This window comes from Peromyscus maniculatus, chromosome 18 (genome assembly GCF_049852395.1).
Source record: "Peromyscus maniculatus bairdii isolate BWxNUB_F1_BW_parent chromosome 18, HU_Pman_BW_mat_3.1, whole genome shotgun sequence".
NCBI classification, from domain to species: Eukaryota; Metazoa; Chordata; class Mammalia; order Rodentia; family Cricetidae; genus Peromyscus; species Peromyscus maniculatus.
Window position 1 is genome coordinate 10,235,536 of NC_134869.1, and position 18,597 is coordinate 10,254,132.

Sequence of the window (18,597 nt, forward strand, 5' to 3'; positions counted from 1 at the left end):
CATCACTTCATTGTGTCCCAGATGAGGTAGGAGCTCGGGCTTCCAGAAGCAGGGGGATCTAAGTGGGTCCACTGTACCTGGATCTCTGTCCTCTTGAGTTTCTGTTCAATTGGTAAAGCTCCTAACCACAGCCAGTGAAGGAACACCTCAGAGTGTCATTGCTGGCTCAGTCAATAACAACTTCCATCCAGGAAGCAATATGCTTTCTCCTTGGTCTTATGGGGATTGTGTCCCCTTCTTCCCTTCTGAGAACTCTGGTATGCTCCGAGTATCTCAAATATAATGTTTGATCTCCCCACAAATATTCCCATGGTAGCCAGAAACCTAGAAGGGGAATCATCAATCATGAAGAGAAGTGCATCCTCCTGCAACTTTATTTTCCATCAGGAACATCACGTTTAGAGATAATTGTCTACCCTTTGGCAGATTTGAATACAGCACACTCCTGCTCATTGCAAGATCTCTGCAGTGTTTATCAGTTTCTTATGAAAAGATTTACTCTGGTTATAAACAGAGTAGGAGTTGACAAATTTCTTTCCCCAGACAGCGTTCTGACTCAGCAGCACGACTGTTTCAGACACAGTTCAGCTTTACTGTTTTCTAATAGGAAAGCTTTTTAGATTTCTTTTTGCAGTCGTGGACCTATCAACCCGGGACTTGTAGGAAAGTGCACAACTGTGCCTTTCCCACCTGCTTTAGCTTGCTTTGTTCATTAGCAATCTTCCCCTGGTTCCTGCACCTTCAATCAGAGCCTTCTCTACATTGCTATGTAGGCTCCACTAGAGGGCAGGCATAGAGTTTTCCAGGAGGTTCTCATTCACCTGGTATCTAATCAAGGCCAACTGCATCTTTCCTGACCTGTGCCTCAGACCTTGTCATACTGATATTTCTCCAAAATGATGTCTTTGAACTGTTGGAGAAATATGCTGTTTTTTTCTAATCCAGCACAGTGTGTATTTTCCAGTTCAACTTCTAGCAGTTTTTAAAAGTTGAGAAAAAAAAAATCCTGCCCAGGTGCTCTCTGACCCTTTTCTCCTGGGGAAGCAGGGAATGAACTCAGCTGAAAGGTAATGCTTGATTGTCTAGTATGTCTGAGTATATCTGGGGGGAGATGGCTCCCCCAGGCTTGTGCCCCAGCTGCCTTTCTCCCCTAGGTTTGAAAACCTCCAGCAGGAACTGGAGCAGACCACAGCCCAGGATGAGAGCCTCCTGCAGATGGAGCTGCTGAAGCAGAAACACTATGTCTCAGGCAAGTAAGCCACCATTAAGCCCCATCCCCAGCAGCCAGGGTGTTCATGGGGTGTGTTTCCTTCCTTAACTTTTGTTTACTAGGGGTGAATAGGCCCTGATTTTCTTGCCATGTGCAAAGCAAAACTGTTTCTGAATCACATTTTCTTTTCTGATTTTCCCTGACAGTACCTGTTAAGGAGACTGGGAAGGGTGGAAGAAGCCAAAGACACCTTGAAGGCATGACATTCTACACTCCAGGTTCAAGGCCTCCTCAGAAAATGCCACCTCTTTTCAGCTTTGAACTCACTAGTGAGGCAAATATCAACCTACCATGAGGCGATGCAGGCACAATCTGATCCACATCTGTTGGCTCACTATCCCCAGATAAAAGTTTGTGTAAAAACAAGTCTAATATACAGGGAACACAACACAAATTACTAAGAACCCTGACTCCATATGTGATGGAAATCTGACAAGGAATACGGTGTTAATGCCACATTGCCATGCAGACAGACCACACCATAAGCATAAGATTCTCTCTAATGCAGTCTTCAAGCTGATGCCATGTCATGGGCAAGTGTTGCTGAAGATAATTCACTACAGAGAATACGCCAGTTCCTCACCTCTTTTGCTCTTCCATAATGAAATTCCAAGGGAAACTGAAATTTCCTCTTTTTTTTTTTTTTTGGTTTATATCTTAGGATATTTATGCTTTGGTTTTTTGTTTTCTTCATTTTTCTTTAAGGTTGTGTTAATTTTTGTTATACTTTTATTCTTGTCATTGGTTTAATAGTTTGCTAAGGCTGTATACTGTATATAATGACTGCTGTTTTGAAAACTCCCATTGAGTAAAATGAATGTATTTTATGAATAAAATAAATTTCAAACTTTTCACTCTAAGACTCTTCTTTAGTCAGATGAGGTTTCACATGCCTGCAAAGCCAGAAATCACAGGCTTGGATGTATCTCAGTAAGTTCCAGGAATCTTAGGCTGCACACAGATTTCTCAGCCATGGGCCTCAGGGCTACACAGGGGGATGGTGACTTGGATGTTGGTGTATAGCCTACCTCACGTATACCAACTACGTAATAGAAAAATTAGACATATTGTATCCTTGAGGTCATATATTTAGCTACGAGTAAAATGTTGTACACTGTACACACATGTTCATGGAACTTCATGTAGACCAAATTAAAGGGAAACACAAGTATATTGTTCCAGGCCTCTCAGGAAATGAGAACGCTCATTAAACTTGTATAAAGGAAATCAGGAAGTAAAAAGCAATCTGCCTCTGGTTTTCTTGAAATATATCATGAGTGATAAGTGAACAGCAGAGCTGATTTCCTGCAAGACAATTTAGGATATTTTGTGGCGCTTTTGTTTATACTTATGGGTGTTTTGCCACCACATACATGCAATTCCCACAAAGGCCAGGTGAGGGCAGATTCCACCTGCATTTTAAGTTAAAAAGTTTTGTTAGCTGTCTGTCCTGTGATTCTTCTGAGACAGGAATAAATGTTCTTAATGGGTGAGCCATCTCCACAGTCCTGTAATAGACCCTTGTCCTCCCAGCCCTGTGTGCTGTATTAGGTGGATGGGATCACTACCAACCAAAGACTGTAGTTCCTTGGAACCGGTAGGGACAGGCATGCTAATTGTCTTAGGCTGCCACACATCCATTCAGGGCTCTCATAGGTTCAGGATCCTGCCCAAGTCTCACCGACTGTGAGAATGGAACAGATTTGCTAGATCTCTTCTAGGTTGACAACACCTATTAAGCCTGTCTGATGTAATAAAAATTGAGAAGACCCTCTTGGTGGTGGAGGTAGGATGAGAAATCCCTCTTGATGGTCCTGATAAGCAATGTTGGGAGGAACCTCATGACTAGGTGGAGTGGATGGAGTCTGTGTCAGGGGCCACATGTCTGTGGTGCAGTGTGATTCTGTGCAAAACTAAAAAAGGAGAGAAGTGGTTGATGCTCCTCTATTACCACAGCAGATCTCAGATTATATTGAGAAAGTTCTTCCAGAGACTGATTTACTCTGGTGAAGCTCCTCTGGAATAGATCTGACTCCTGAGACTGACAGTGAGGCAGAGATTTAATGTGTAAAGAAAGTTATCCCCTGGGTCTCCAGACTGGAGCTCTCACATCAAGGGTAAAAAGAACCTACTGTCCTCTGATCTTCCTGTGTGTGGGGGAGGGGGGTGCCAGGTCTTACCTCACTGAGGCTAAGACATCTGGTTTTTAATTCCTCACTTAAGCTAGAATCTCTCCATCTCATATAATTACTCATTTAATTAGATTACTGTGTGTTCCATTTGAGAAATTTCAGACTTGTGTTATTTTACTTTCTTGCCCAGAAGGTATAGAAACCTAGTAGGCCAGCATCAAATCATCACCTAAAACACAGATTAAGGGAATGTGACCATGTGGAATTTATAACTGAGATAAGGCTGATGTGAGACCCAACTACTCTAAAAGTTCTCTACCTGGCTGGTGCATTGGTCATGGTTCCATTGGTCTAACACCTTATTGAATGAATTTCTATATATACAGACGGCTATTTTTTAGAATGACTTAGAGGCTGTGCTCCAGCTATTTGAACATTGGCTGGCTATGATGACAAAGTCCAAGAATCCAGCAGTTTCTCAGTCCACTACACTTGATGTCTCACCCATCAGTAGTATAGTCTGGAATGCCAGAGAATTTGGCTCCAATGCCAGTGATGGAATGAACTTGCTAGCAAGGTGAGACCAAGCAGCTAAAGAGCAAAAGCTCCCTTCTTCCATTTCTTTATATGGGCTTCCAGCACAAGGCCTGGCTGATTACAGGTGGGTTTTTTGGGGCTCAAAACATCTGAGGTGAAGGTGTTTCTTCCTCCATCAATATCTAGATTAAAGCAATGTCTTCCTTATGCGAAGATCTGATTACATGTGTATCTTCTCTCTTCAAATTAAGCAAAAATACCTCACAGGTGTGCCCCTCCATATTTGGGTTTTGCTTAATTGCAGATGTAGTAAATTTCACAACCAAAAAGAGCCATCACAACTTCACCCCATGTCAACTTGACACACAATTATATCTTTTTATGTCATGATTAATTTCCAAATGTAAAACAATAACCAGGTCATAATAATGCCTAAACATGATATAATTATTCCAAGTACAAGGCAAACACATTATGTATTAGACCAGCTCAAACTTATGCCTAACATGATTTAACTAAACTTGTACAACTGCAAGCACATTATAAAGTTAGAGTAAGTGGCAATGTTCCTTGAGGGACATTTTTTAGTATCTCAAATTTACATATGATAAACATCAATATTCTCCCTTCTTTTGTAATGAATGTTTTTATTTATTTCTTTATTTTTGTTTTTACATCCTAACCAAAATTTCACCTCCATCCTCTCCTCTCAACCCTCCACCCACCTCCACTCTTCCTGATCCACATCCATTCCTCCTTCTCTTTCTTCTCTTCAGAAATGGGCAGGTCTCCTATGAATATCTGTCTGCCATGTTATATCAAGTTGTGGTGGGACTAGGCATGACCTCTTCTATTAAGGCTGGATGTAGCAATTCAGTAGGAGGAATGGGGTCCAAAAGCAGGAATTAGAGACAAGCCCTGCTCCCACTGTTAGGAGTCTCACCAGAAGACCAAGTTATACAACAGTAAAATATCTGCAGAGTGCCTAGGTCAGTCCCATGCAAGCTACCTGGTTGGTGGCTCACTATGAGCCTAGGTTAGTTAGTTCTGTGGGATGCTTCTGGGGCTCCTGACACCACTATCAAATACAAAAATTTAATTGTTTATTCACTAATTTACATGCATTGGTATTTTTCCTTCATGTATGCCTGTGTGAGGGTGCCGATTCCTTTAGAACTGGAGTTACAAACATTTGTGAGCTTCATCGATTTTTTCATTATTTTAAAAATTAATTATTTCATATGATGAGTGTATGGAAATCTACCGATTAAATTTAAAATAGTAAAATATATCGATTTACTTATTTTGAGAGGGGGAAATACATACATACATATGACAAAGAATGAACATACACAGCACATCATGCCATTCTGTCATTCTGTTTATATAGAGGTCAATGAACAAATTAGGAGGAGTAAGCTCTTTCCTTCCACCCAACTTTCCATGATCAACTCATGGATTTCTGCCTTAGAGGGTTTTCTTGTGCTTCTGAAAGTTAGAAAATATTATTATTAAAGTGCATTGTGAAAAATTTGAGCTGAATTTTGTTTCAAATGAATGACACTCTTAATAAAAGCTCATTGTAGTGGGAAGAATTCTTGATGGGATTAGGGTTGCTGTGTGTCTAGCTTGAAGAAACTGCTGATTCAGAGTAATTCATGGGAAAAGGCAAAAGTGAAGTTACTCTGCCATGCAGGTGAGTGAGTTCACTGGAAATAACCAGTGAAAAAGCACCAAGAAAGGTTCCAGGGTGAGTCATTGAAATGCCATGTTCCTTCTTGGCTTTGTGCCTTTGAGAGTCTGTCCTATGTGCCCCGTGAACTTCCCTGGTCTAAGGCTATTGGTCATTTGTGCTCTGAGACCACTGTGGACAGTTCAGGTTTCAGCATTTAACCAGTTTCAGCAATCATCACATACTTCTCCCAATATAACTTTCCTACATGGATCAAAATTTGCAAGGCACTTCAGAACTTAAATAGTCTTTGTGGTTACTGCATGTTTTAGAATACTAATGTCTCAAAGACTTAGTAAAAAACATTCCACTTAGATGAAGTACCTTGTACATTTCAATCTCTATATACTTTTAAAATGAGAATCACTGAAAAGTTGATGCAAAATGACATGCACAGAACGTGATATACTGGGATGCATCTTTAAATTTATATAAATGTTATACTTCAGTATCAAATATGAGCATAGTCATTAATTATACCCAGACTTTTGCTTTATTTCATACTTGCTGGTATTCAGAATAGGCTATATCAAAACATGGGGCTTGACATAGGAAGTTCTTTGAGTGGATGAATGAATGTGAGGAAGGACTCATATCTTCCCCTGAAACTGCTCATAAAACCTAGAAAGGACTTCCTGACAATTTCCTGAAGCAGGTCAGAAGCACCACATGTCTCTCCATGGAGGAAAGGTGCAGCCTCATATCTGAAGACTGATGAAGGCACACAGAGAGGACATGATCCAAAAGCCCTCACTATTTGCCATTCATCTGATTGACTCCTATTGCTTTCATTTTGACACACGTTTCATTACATTCCACTTTCCATCAACTCTAGAATAAACTCTCAGGTCTACTACATGCTCTAAGAGGCACAGTGCTGGCCCAGAGCAATGGTGAATGCCCATGGCTCAATGTCATGCCGCATGGGTGAAATGACTGGGACCACCAGGAGTTGAGTATCAGGAAAGGCCTCCAAGGTGAGAAGGGTAAGGGTATTGGGAAACATGGGAGATACATAAAGGCATCATTTTGTGGTATGGAAGGAACTCTGGTGAACATGAAGGCTGTAGCTCACTCCAAGAATCAGGACCATAATAAAATCTACAGTAAGGGCCCATAATTTTGGGGCCATGGGCACCTCTGTCCCTACATGTTGAAGAATTTGGGGACAGAAGCCTAATATGAGACCAGATGAGTGTTTGGAAGACTCCCTTTCTTTGGTAGCCTTGTTCAGGTCTCTAGCTGCCTGCAGGGTCCGTAATTCCTCTTGAGATGATCTCCACAGCAGGACTGATGCCGTTTCACCATCTCCATGTTCTCCATGTGTCACTCTGACCTGCGCCTGGGATGGTACCCCACACTAAACTAAGGAGTGTTCTGGGGCTGCTGGGTGTCACTTGGGACAGTTTTTGGCAGGAGTTTGTGAAGCTTGTGGTGACTGCCATTTGAATGAGGCATGGGGACTCTTGGGGATGGATTAATCCTGTTTGCTTGCTCTTCCTGTTGAGACTTTAGGCACAAGTGAGATGTTGGTGTCGAAGGCTTTGTTCTTGTCTTTCACACTTGGAAGCCTGACTAGGGGTGGCATAGACCAGAGAATGAGACCTGTTCAAAGACAGTGCTTTGCTCACTCAATGGCTGGGCATCAATACTATGTGCTTTTATATTTAATTAATTTGATAATGATTAAGTGAAGTCAAAATGTTGCTATTAATGTACATTTAAAGTATCTGACTCTTTTAATTATAAATTACAATATTCACTTAATATTATGTGAAAATATGCACATTTAAAGATTACTTCTTAAGCACAGGATATTCTATATAATGACAATTAATTCTGGATAAAAGCATTCTTTTTTTTTTTTTTTTTTTTTGGTTTTTCGAGACAGGGTTTCTCTGTGTAGTTTTGCGCCTTTCCTGGAACTCACTTGGTAGTCCAGGCTGGCCTCGAACTCACAGAGATCCGCCTGGCTCTGCCTCCCGAGTGCTGGGATTAAAGGCGTGCGCCACCACCGCCCGGCAATAAAAGCATTCTTAAAAAAAAGTTATTATACGTCTAAGCAATTTTTGGTTTTTTTTTCTACCTTAGGAAGACTTGTGCTGTGAAAGTTTGCACTAGGTAAGTGAATATGCTTTTCTTTTGGTAATCTCTGTTTTGTTGTGGAGTCCCTAACAAGGAACTAAGATGGGTAGAAACAAATGATAAGACTCTCCTCTTTTTCAAAAAAGTACTCTCCTCTCAAAAACATCTTCTATTAGCCCCACCATAATGTGTTTTATTATGCCTTCTCAGTATATCTTGGAGGTTTGTTAATTTGAAAGTAAGAAGCCCCATAATCTCATAGGGATTGGCACTATTAGGGGGTGTGGCTTTGTTGGAGGGAGTGTGTCCTTGTTGGAGGATTATGTTACAGTGGGGGAGGGTTGAGATCTCTTATGCTCAAGCAATGCCTAGTGTCTCAGAGCACTTTTTGGGGCCTGTGGATCAAGATGTAGCTTCATCTCCACATTTTTCTCCTTCTCCAGCACCATGTCTCCTTGCATGCCTCCTTGTCCTGCCATGATCATAATGAACTAAACCTCTGAAACTGTAAGCCACCTGATTAAATGTTTTCCTTTGTAATTGTTGCTATGGTCATGGTGTCCCTTCACAGCAATGAAACCCTAACTAAGACAGTAAGTATCCAACACAATCACAGAGAACAATGGACTCAGGAAAGAATTCTACTTCTGGACGACCCTTTGAGCATGGACGTTGGTATAAACCAGCTCTGATGCAAAATACCTTATAAGGGTTTGTACATTAAGGTGTATTTGTTACAAATGCTTTTAGACCTGTATCATCTTTATAGACACCACTGTAGAGCAAGCCAAGGACATTCATTTCACCATGCTAAGTAGAAATCTGGGACAGCCATGTGTCATGCAGTGGGTAATAGCTGATCTGTTGTTCTACACTATCAGCGTGCAGTCAGAAATACCTTTCTCTTGTGTTCTGCCTTTTTGCCTCCTATTACTTCAGACATGACCTTTCACCCATTGAACTAGAACTTTCCCATACATGCAGTCAGCCCACCCAAGCCATCTCCTTCCCATGCTACTCACCCAAGTTACCTCCGTGTCTTCAAAGACTAGTGTAATAAATGTTTCCTAAGTCTACACAGAAACATAAACTAGTCCATGCAGGAATTAACAACTCGACTTCTAGGCAACTAGAAGATGTTTTAGATAGAGACAGTAGTGGCCACTACCATCACGGAGAATGATACCTCAGAACTTATATATATTGAAGACTGCAGTATTCAGGTGAGAAAAAATTTAAAAAATAAGATTAATATTAAAGTATTGAAATGATATACAGTTGTAGAAAAAAGTATTGAAGGAAGTTTTGATATTCATTTCTAGATACTGAAATCAAAGATTATTTCTCATGTTTCTGTTTTTTGAAAGTTACATTTTACATATTTTCTAGTAAGGCAAAACAGTGTCTCTGTTGTGAATTAAAAAGTTATGCCTTTCAAACAAACATAACAGGTACTCAGAGTTGAAGGTAGAAAAGATCTAACACAGCAAGGTGGCCATTTGGAAAGTTCTGCTGCCTCCTTGGCAGGTGTCTGGGAGTTGAGATTTCAGTTTATCTTTATATTTATATACACATGTATATGCAATTAGATATGGTTGTTCATATTATATATACCACATAGATACTTGTAAAAATATGCACATAACTATACCCATAGTTTTGCATCCAACATGCATACCACAAAGGTTGTTTGTTTCTTTTTATTTTTGTTATGCAAATTATTGTACATCTAATTAATTTAATGAATATTTCTATGTGTCTGCATATGGGTGTGTGTGGGTGCATGTGGGTGTGCATGTAGACAAATACATGTTTCTGAATGTATGAATGTGGGCACATATATGTGAGTATAGTGTGTGAAAAAGCATGTGTGTATTGTGGCACAACACTGATGGTGCCCTGATCTTTTATGATGGGCTAGTGGCACTATTACTTTTGGGTGGGGCATGCTTGATCATGCTGCATTCTGTGCATGGAATTTCCATGCTTCTAGAATACTGATGTTGTCTAAGATGTTGCTAACAATGTGTACATGTTTCAGGATCTCTCTTAGATGGATATCTACAATCTATGTCACATGTTAAGTCCTTCAGATAACATTTGACACCAAGCATATGTAAGTTTTCAGTTTCTCTTTCCTCTTCTACTGCACTTTCAGATTATAGTAAATCATCGCCATCAAGTAAAACTAAAAACACTTACTGGCTATCCAGAACTTGGTGAAGACCAGGAAATTGTGGGTTCCCAGGATACAATGATGTTGACTGGAAGACTTCCAGGTGGGGCGTTCCTACTTAACTGTTACCACAGGCATCCAGGCTGAGACAGCAAAGAGGCATCTCTGCTGGGCAACCATGTAATTTCTCTTCTTCCGGATTCTGCTGCTGCAGACAGGAAAAGCATTTCAAGCTCTGTGATTAGATAGCTGGTTTTATTGAGGCCACCCTCCCTAAATCCTGTTTGGCTTTGAGGATAGCATAATGCTTACAGTAACTGCATCTAGAGATAACAGGAAGAAACTCCCAAGAGTTTTTCTTTTATAACTGAGATTTTATTGGTTGGGGACCAGTAGAAAAATATGTTAGTTCAGTTTTGTTTTCTTTCTCTTTGCATGCCACAATTCTTAAGTGTAGGTTTCCATCCTCATAAGATAGAGGAATGGAACACTGTGATGCTTTGACTAACTCTTCAGATCTCTAAGACGCCTCCTTCCCACAACCCTTAAATGTCATATTAGGGCAAGAAAAAAGCATCCATGGCAATAAATAAATAAATAAATAAATAAATAAATAAATAAATAAATAAATAGGAAACCTGACACTAAGGAGACTGTGTTAGAAATATTGCAGGAAATCTGAGGCCAGCCTTGAGAGATAAACTGTCAGGGAAGGAGAGAGGCATGAAGGTAAAGGACAATGGGAGATTGGGAAGGGTTTTCTGAAAGTGGGATATGTCCATTGTTTTCTACTACTAATCTCCACTAGCATTTGTTAGAAAAGGTGACAATAGCTGAGGCAGAGTCAGCACCTGTCCCAGGACTCCACTTTCCAAAATGGGACAGGATGAACTGCTGTTACACTGCTACCCAGTGAGTGACAGCCTCAGAAGTCATCAACTACCATGAGGAGAGGAGGTAGGGAAAGCCTCATGGCTTTCTGCTTTCTGGTCAATACCACTCAAGTTGTGTTTAATGTTGGTGAAGGGACAGGCTAGAGGGCAAATTTCAAACAGCTCTGTTCCCCAAGCCCCAGGTACTGCAGATGGCACAATACCAGCCTCGTGATAAGAGAATCCTGATGATAAACTGAGCATCAAAAATGATAGACCAGTATTTGAACTGTGTACATATGGCCTGAGTCTGCCCCGTGCCCACTGACCTTCCTTTTCTCAGCAGTGAACTTCTGTAGTAGGAGAGGATGATTGGATAGGAAGCTGTCCCCAAGCAATGATGATAACTGTAGCCTTCAGGCACCTTCCCTAGTTACCACTCCAAAAATATCTACATAGCTTGACCACCTTTGTGCTCCCCTGAGCAGAGTGAAGCCTGGCCTCTGTGACACTGCATAAGGAATCATTGTCATGGTTACATGTGTGCCCTTGACAGGTTGACAGCTCACTCTTTTAAAGTGGCCTGTGATTCACAACAATAATAATGTGAGCAGGAATCAATTTCTGGTAAGTCAGTGCAGACATTCTTTGTGGGAAGACCTGATCGCACATCAGTGAGTGAACACGACAAGGAGCTTTCTTGAAAGGGATCACTAAGACATAGTTCATTGTTCCAGGGGTTTTCAAGGCAGAAGACAAATGACATTTTGAGAAGTGTTTCCATAGCAAAGACCAAAGAAGCACCCTCATAGTGCATGCCATGAATGACATACAGGAGGGGACACCATGCTCACACTGCATAAGAGGCCCCATGAAGATCTGCACAACCCTCATGTGCCTAAGAAGGCAGCCTTAAATCAATGGAGGACCATCCTCTGCTGTTATATTAACTGCCTGTGATATGCCTTCATGGGAGCAGATCACAGAAGGAAGGAAAGGCAGCAGGGACCTTGTTGGGACTCTAGTTTGTTATCTCTACTCAGAAGCAACAATTTTCCACATGAGCTCAGGGTGCCTCTTTACCATGCCTACAGTCACCAATGCAGCAGCAAGGACTCTCCCAAGCACCACTGTCTCCTCCCTACTTCACTTTTCTATTTGTGTAATATGTAGTTTATTTCATCTGGAGTCTCTGCTCTGTGTGTTGGTGTCTGTGCCCATTTCCCTTGGAAAGAGCCAATGTTCCTCAGAAAATCCTTGAGATGTAAGAGAAGGGCTGTAAATACTGTTCTCTATCAATATCCACATGACATTTTTTTTTTCAGAAAGGCTGAGCATAATCCAAGGCTAATTACAAATTACAAAGTAGCTTCAGACAAACCTGGACTCAAATGTATCCACTGCTTCAACCCTAAAGAGAAACAGGTACCACACAGTCCCAGAATATCAATGTAAGCAGGCTTAACTCTAACACAAAAACTGCCTGGATACCACCATACCCTGAAAATAGCCCACACCAACATGGTCCCTGAAAAAGCCCATGCTAAGTACCTAAAGTGAAAGTAGACCAGGATTAACCATTAAACCAAGATGTCAAGACAAAAGTACTCCAAGGCCTGAGGATGGACCTGATGAAGACCAGGAATAAAGCCTAAATTAGCAATGGCTTTCCCTTATCCAGAAAGGCCAGAGACCAACCCTAAGAATAAAATTGCCAAACCCTGACCTAAAAGAGGCCTGCACCAAAACCTGAAGCTGAATAAGCTCTGACCCAGAGGAAAAACAGAGGTATCCTGGGCCAGTCCATTAAATGGAAGAGCCAAGGCCAAAGGAGAAGGAAAAGTAACAAAATGAAATGCAACAAAAAGAAAAGAATGGCCATGCCTAACCTGGACCCTGAAGGAGGCTGGCCCCAACCAAAAGGAAAATTAGTACTACCCTACCACTCAGAGGAAAAAGACCTGGCTCGAAGAAAGAAAAGGAGAATATCCATGCCTCAAATTTACCTGGACTAAAGCCAGGACCCTCACCAAGATGAGAAGTTGGCCTCAGCATAACTCTGACCCTGAAGACTGGGCAAATGAAGAAAGGTCGTGGGCCTAGACCAATCCCTCAAATGAGAGCCCAGGACAAAACAAGAAAAGGGAACACAGGGGCCTAACACTTACCCTGACAAAAGCCTGAGATAAAACAAGGAGAGAAGAATACCTGGAACATTCTCTTAAATGAAAGAGGCCAAGAAAAAAAAAACTGTCTGTCTATAATCCTTACCCTGATGAAGTATGGGCCTAAGCAAGAAGAAATGTGGGCTACTTCATAACCTTAAGGTTGTAAAAGACCAGGCCAAAACCAAGAAAATTAGTGGGCCTGAGTCCAGTCTAATGCCCAGGTCTAATCCTTATTCTGAAAACACCAAGGACCAAATGAAGAAGGAGGTCTGGGGCGAATATTGACTGGGAAGAATTCAGAGCTCATACAAAACTCATTGAACAAACTAGGCAAAAATCAAATGTTACAAGCCAACCACAGACATTGATGAAGAGAAACCACAAACCCTAAAGTCAAGGGAGCTCCTGCCAACCCAATGAGAGATATGTGGCCAGACTTAATGTTGACCCTAGGAAGTCCAGTTTGAAGAGATAATTTAAATGGAGCCTGCCACAACCACAATGAAGAACTCTTCCTAGACCAAACACTGATCAAGTAGCCAAAAACCAAGACCTGTGTGAAAGGAGTCCAGGCAATCCAAGAAGAGAAACATGACTGATCATAAACTGTTATCAGTGGAGACCTGCAGCCTACTGAGCAAGAATTAAGTCCAGAAGGCCTGAATTTTAAGGATGTGTAGGCAGAATATTTTCTTCTTCATCCAACACTCTAACCAAAGGGGAGCCAGAAATACCATGTTCTCAATGGAGCCAAGGTTCTCTTACAGATGAAAGCAAATGGACATCATTAACATATTTGGTAGTTAGAGGGAACTCTGATCCCAGACCTTGATATTTTATAGTCAATCAAGGCCTCAAAAGAGACACACAGAAGAATGTTTGTTGAAAATCTTAGACACTCAAACTTCATATACAGATATAAGTTGATATCCTGAGTACCAACTGTGTGGAACACATACATTTCATTTACAAGACATACCATCCACAATACATGCATGCCAGGATGTGCAACTCACCATATGTTCCAAGCTCTCATCTGGGTAACCAATGAATATGGACATAGCATAATACAAATGGTGTTACACTGCATGCTGTTATAGCCTGATAAAACTCCAAATCTTGATTTCAACTGATATTTTTAGGAACAAAAAAGTCTCAAAAGTAACACCCCTTCATGATAAAGGTCTTGGAGAGATCAGGAATACAAGGAACACATGTAAAACTAATAAAGGCAGTTTACAACATGCCAACAGCCAACATATAATTAAATGAAGAGAAACTCTAAGCGATTCCACTAAAATCAAGAACAAGACAAGGCTGTCCACTCTCCCCATATCTATTCAAAATGTACTCAAAGTCCTAGCTAGAGCAAAAAGACAACAAAAGGAGAGCAAGGGGATACAAATTGGAAAGGAAGAAGTCAAACTTTTTCTATTTACAGATGATATGATAGTCTACATAAGTGACCCCAAAAACTCTTAACAGGGAATGCCTACAGCTGATAAACTCCTTCAGTAATGTGGCAGGATACAAGATTAACTCAAAAAAAACCAGTAGCTCTCCTATATACAAGTGATAAATGGGCTGAAAAAGAAATCAGAAAAACATCACCTTTACAATAGCCACAAATAATATAAAACACCTTGGGGTAACTCTAACTAAGCAAGTGAAAGATCTGTATGATAAGAATTTTAAGTATCTGTAGAAAGAAAATGAAGGGGATATCACAAAATGGACAAATCTCCCATGCTCATGGATAGGTAATATTAACATAGTAAAATGGCAATCTTACCAAAAGCAATCTACAGATTCAATGCATTCCCCATCAAAATCCCAACACAATTCTTCACAGACCTGGAAAGAACAATACTCAACTTCATATAGAAAAACAAATAACCCAGAATAGCTTAAACAATCCTGTACAATAAAGCAACCACTGGAGGCAACGCCATCCCTGACCTCAAGTTTTGCTATAGAGCTACAGTAATAAAAACAACTTAGTATTGGCATAAAACTGACATGTGGACCAATCAATTGAATTGAAGACCTTGACATTAATCTGCATACCTATGAACACCTGATTTTTGACAAAGAAGCCAAACATATACAATGGAAAAAAGAAATCATGCTGGCATAACGATGTCAACATGCAGAAGGCTGCAAATAGATCCATACCTGTCACCGTGCACAAAACTCAAGTCGAAGTGCATCAAAGACCTCAACATAAATCCAGTTACATTGAACCTGATAGAAAAGAAAGTAGAAGTAGTCGTGAATGCATTGACACAGGTGACCACTTCCTAAATCTAACACCAGGAGCATAGACACTGAGAGCAACAATTAATAAATGGGACCTCCTGAAACTGAGATGCTTCTGTAAGGCAAAGGACACAGTAAATAAGACAAAATGAGAGCCTACAGAATGGGAAAAGATCTTCACCAACCCCACATCTGACAGAGGGCTGATCTAAAAAATATGTAAAGAACTGAGGAAACTAGACATCAAAATACTGAACAATCAAATTAAAAATGGGGTGCAGATCTAAACAGAATTCTCAACAGAAGAATCACAAATGGCCAAAAGACAGTTAAGGAAATGATCAACATCCTTAGCCATCAGGAAAATACAAATCAAAATGACCCTGAGATATCATCTTATACCTGTCAGAATGGCTAAGCTAAAAACACTGATAAAAGCTTATGCTGGAGAGAATGCAGAGCAAGGGGAACACTCTTCGACAGTTGGTGGGAATGCAAACTTGTACAGCCACTTTGGAAATCAGTATGGAGGTTTCTCAAAAAATTGGGAATCAATCTACCTCAAGAACCAGCTATACCACTCTTGGGCATATACCCAATGAATGATCAGTCATACTACAAGGATGCATGCTCAACTATGTTCACAGCAGCATTATTTGTAATAGCAAGAACCTGGAAACAACCTAGAAGACCCTCAACTGAAGAGAAAATGTGGTACATATACACAATGGAATAATATGCAGCAGTAACAGACAATGATAGCATGAAGTTTTCAGGCAAATGGATAGAACTAGAAAATGTCATCCTGAGTGAGGTAACCCAGACTCAGAAGGACAAACATGATATGTACTCACTCATAAGTGGATACTAGATGTAAAGCAAAGGATAACCAGACTACAACTCACAGCTCCAGAGAAGCTAGGTAACAAGGTGGACCCTAAGAGGGACACATGGATCACCCTGGGAGGGGAAATAGATGAGATCTCCATGAGTAAACTGCGGAGGAGGGGGGAGATGGAGGGTAGGGGGTTGGGGAGGAGAAAATAAGGGAACAGGATGGTCGATCTGGAACAGGGACATAGTGGAAGAGCAATGAGATACCATGATAGAGGGAGAAATCTTGGGGATAGGGTGTAACTGGGTACTAGGGAAGTTCCCAGGACTCCATCAGGATGACCTAAGCTTAGATGACTAGCAATAGTGGAGAGAGTGTCTGAACTGTCTAAGTCCAGTAATCAGACTGGTGAATACCCTGTCATCATAGAGCCTTCATCCAGTAACTGATGGAAGCAGATCCAGAGATCCACAGCCAAACACTAGGCCAAACTCTGGGAGTCCGGCCAAAGAGAGAGAAGAGGATTCTATGAGTAAGGAGGCATTAAGATCATGATGGGGAAAACTACAGAGACAACCAAATCAAACTAGAGGGAACTCATGAACTTTAGACCAACAGCTATGGAGCCTCTGTGGGACTGGAATAGGCCCTCTGCATAATCAAGACAGTTGTTTAGCTTGTTCTGCTTAAGGAGCCCTCTGGCAGTAGTATCAGGATCCATCCCTGGTACATGGGCTGGTTTTTGGAGCTCACTACCTATGGTGGAACACCTTGGACAGCCTTGATGCAGAGGGAGGGGCTTGGACCTGCCTCTACTAATGGACCAGTCTCTGCTGACTCCCCATAAGAGGCCTTACCTTGTTGGAGGAGGGAATATGGGTGGGTTGAAGGGGAAAATGCTGGAAAAGCAGGAGGAGGGAAGAGAGGGGTATCTGTGCTTGTTATATAAAATGAAAAAAATTCTTACTAAAAAAATAAAGAAAAATATATGTATGAGAGAAGCAGTACATTATGGCCAATTTACTGGGCATGATGGAGCTGTGCTTACAGAAGAGATGAAAATTAAATGGTTGCTTCATCAGGGACTTCAGGACCTGTGTGTGGCTCTCCAGCCTTTGCAGAGCCCAGTGGAAGAAAGTGATCTTGTGGAAACAATTAACAGTTTAAGGAAAGGGTGGAGTACTGTATAACAATTTTCCTTATTATGACATGATATTCTTTTATGTTATTTTTGAGATTATAATCACATTATTTTTTCCTTCTCATTCATCCTTCTAAACCTTCCCTATGCTCTTCCTTGCTCTCTTTCTAATTTATGACCTGCCTTTTCATTAATTGCTGTTATAAGCTTGTGTGTGTGTGTGTGTGTGTGTGTGTGTGTGTGTGTGTGTGTTTGTGTGTGTATGCATGTAGTTATATATTCCTAAATGTAAACCAATCATTCTGTATAGTTAGAATATATGTTTTCAGGACTGATCATTTGATATTGAGTATCCAACTGGTGTGCTCTTCCCTGGGTAGGACTATTTCCTTAAGTCTAAGAAAGTTCTATGGAGGTTCATAATACCCAGCAATTAAACTATGGCTGGGAAAGCTGAAACTTACAGGATTAACAAGTCCCTTCCACTCCCAAGGTTAAATAGGTGGTAACTAAGGAGAACTGAAGAAATGAGACACTCTGTCTCATTCAGCTGCAAACAAGTCATGCAGACACATTCAGAATTCTAGTCTTCATGAGTCACCCATTCTAATGTGAGACTTTGTGATGTCACACATTACAGTTATTCATATTCTTATAATTAATTCCATACTTATTCTCCTGTATTAACCTCAATAAACTCATTAATTTGAGGGAATAGGAATTACACAGTCTTCCTTGGGAGGCAGACAGATAAAGGGGAACTGATAAGTAATACAAAAAGCCAACTTCTGGCTTCCTTTTTATTTTCCGTACTGAGACAAAGGCTTAGTAAGCTCTGTCTTCCACCAGCAGACAGCCTCTTCCAGCTATCTGGTGTAGATGTAACCAACCGTCTTATTAAATAAGAAACACAGAACCAATGTAAAAGAGAAAGCCAAGAGATCAGAGCTCAGAGCTAAAATCTCACCCTTCCTCCTGTGATGGTCCCAGCTTCCCGAAAGAGAGCTATTTCCCTATGTGTAAGTCGTTTCATAGTCATTCTGCCTTCTCATTGATTGTAAACCCAAAGACGTGACTGCCTCGTCACGGTCTGTATGTACAGCCCCCCAGGTCTTAAAGGCATATGTCTCCAATGCTGGCTGTATCCCTGAACACACAGAGATCTATGGGGTTAAAGGCGTGCGCCACCACCGCCACACTCTGTCTATGGCTCTAATAGCTCTGACCCCCGAGCAACTTTATTTATTAACATACAATAAAAATCACATTTCAGTACAATTAGAATACCACCACAGTCTGGTTCAGGACAGATAGGTATGTTCACAGTACCGAACATGGTCACCTGAAGCTGCAGGTGATCACAGTTCTTATGAGTGAGCAATGGCTTATG

General features: G+C 40.9%; 1 protein-coding gene across 1 annotated transcript in view; it reads right to left on the reverse strand.

The window, feature by feature from the left end:
• Positions 1-10,469, reverse strand: part of LOC143269384 (disks large homolog 5-like) — a 70,713-nt gene extending 60,244 nt beyond the window's left edge. The window contains exon 1 of the transcript XR_013045788.1: positions 9,959-10,469. The gene's annotated coding sequence lies outside the window, so the exon portion shown is untranslated. The remainder of the gene's footprint in view (positions 1-9,958) is intronic.
• Between the last annotated feature and the right edge of the window lie 8,128 nt (positions 10,470-18,597).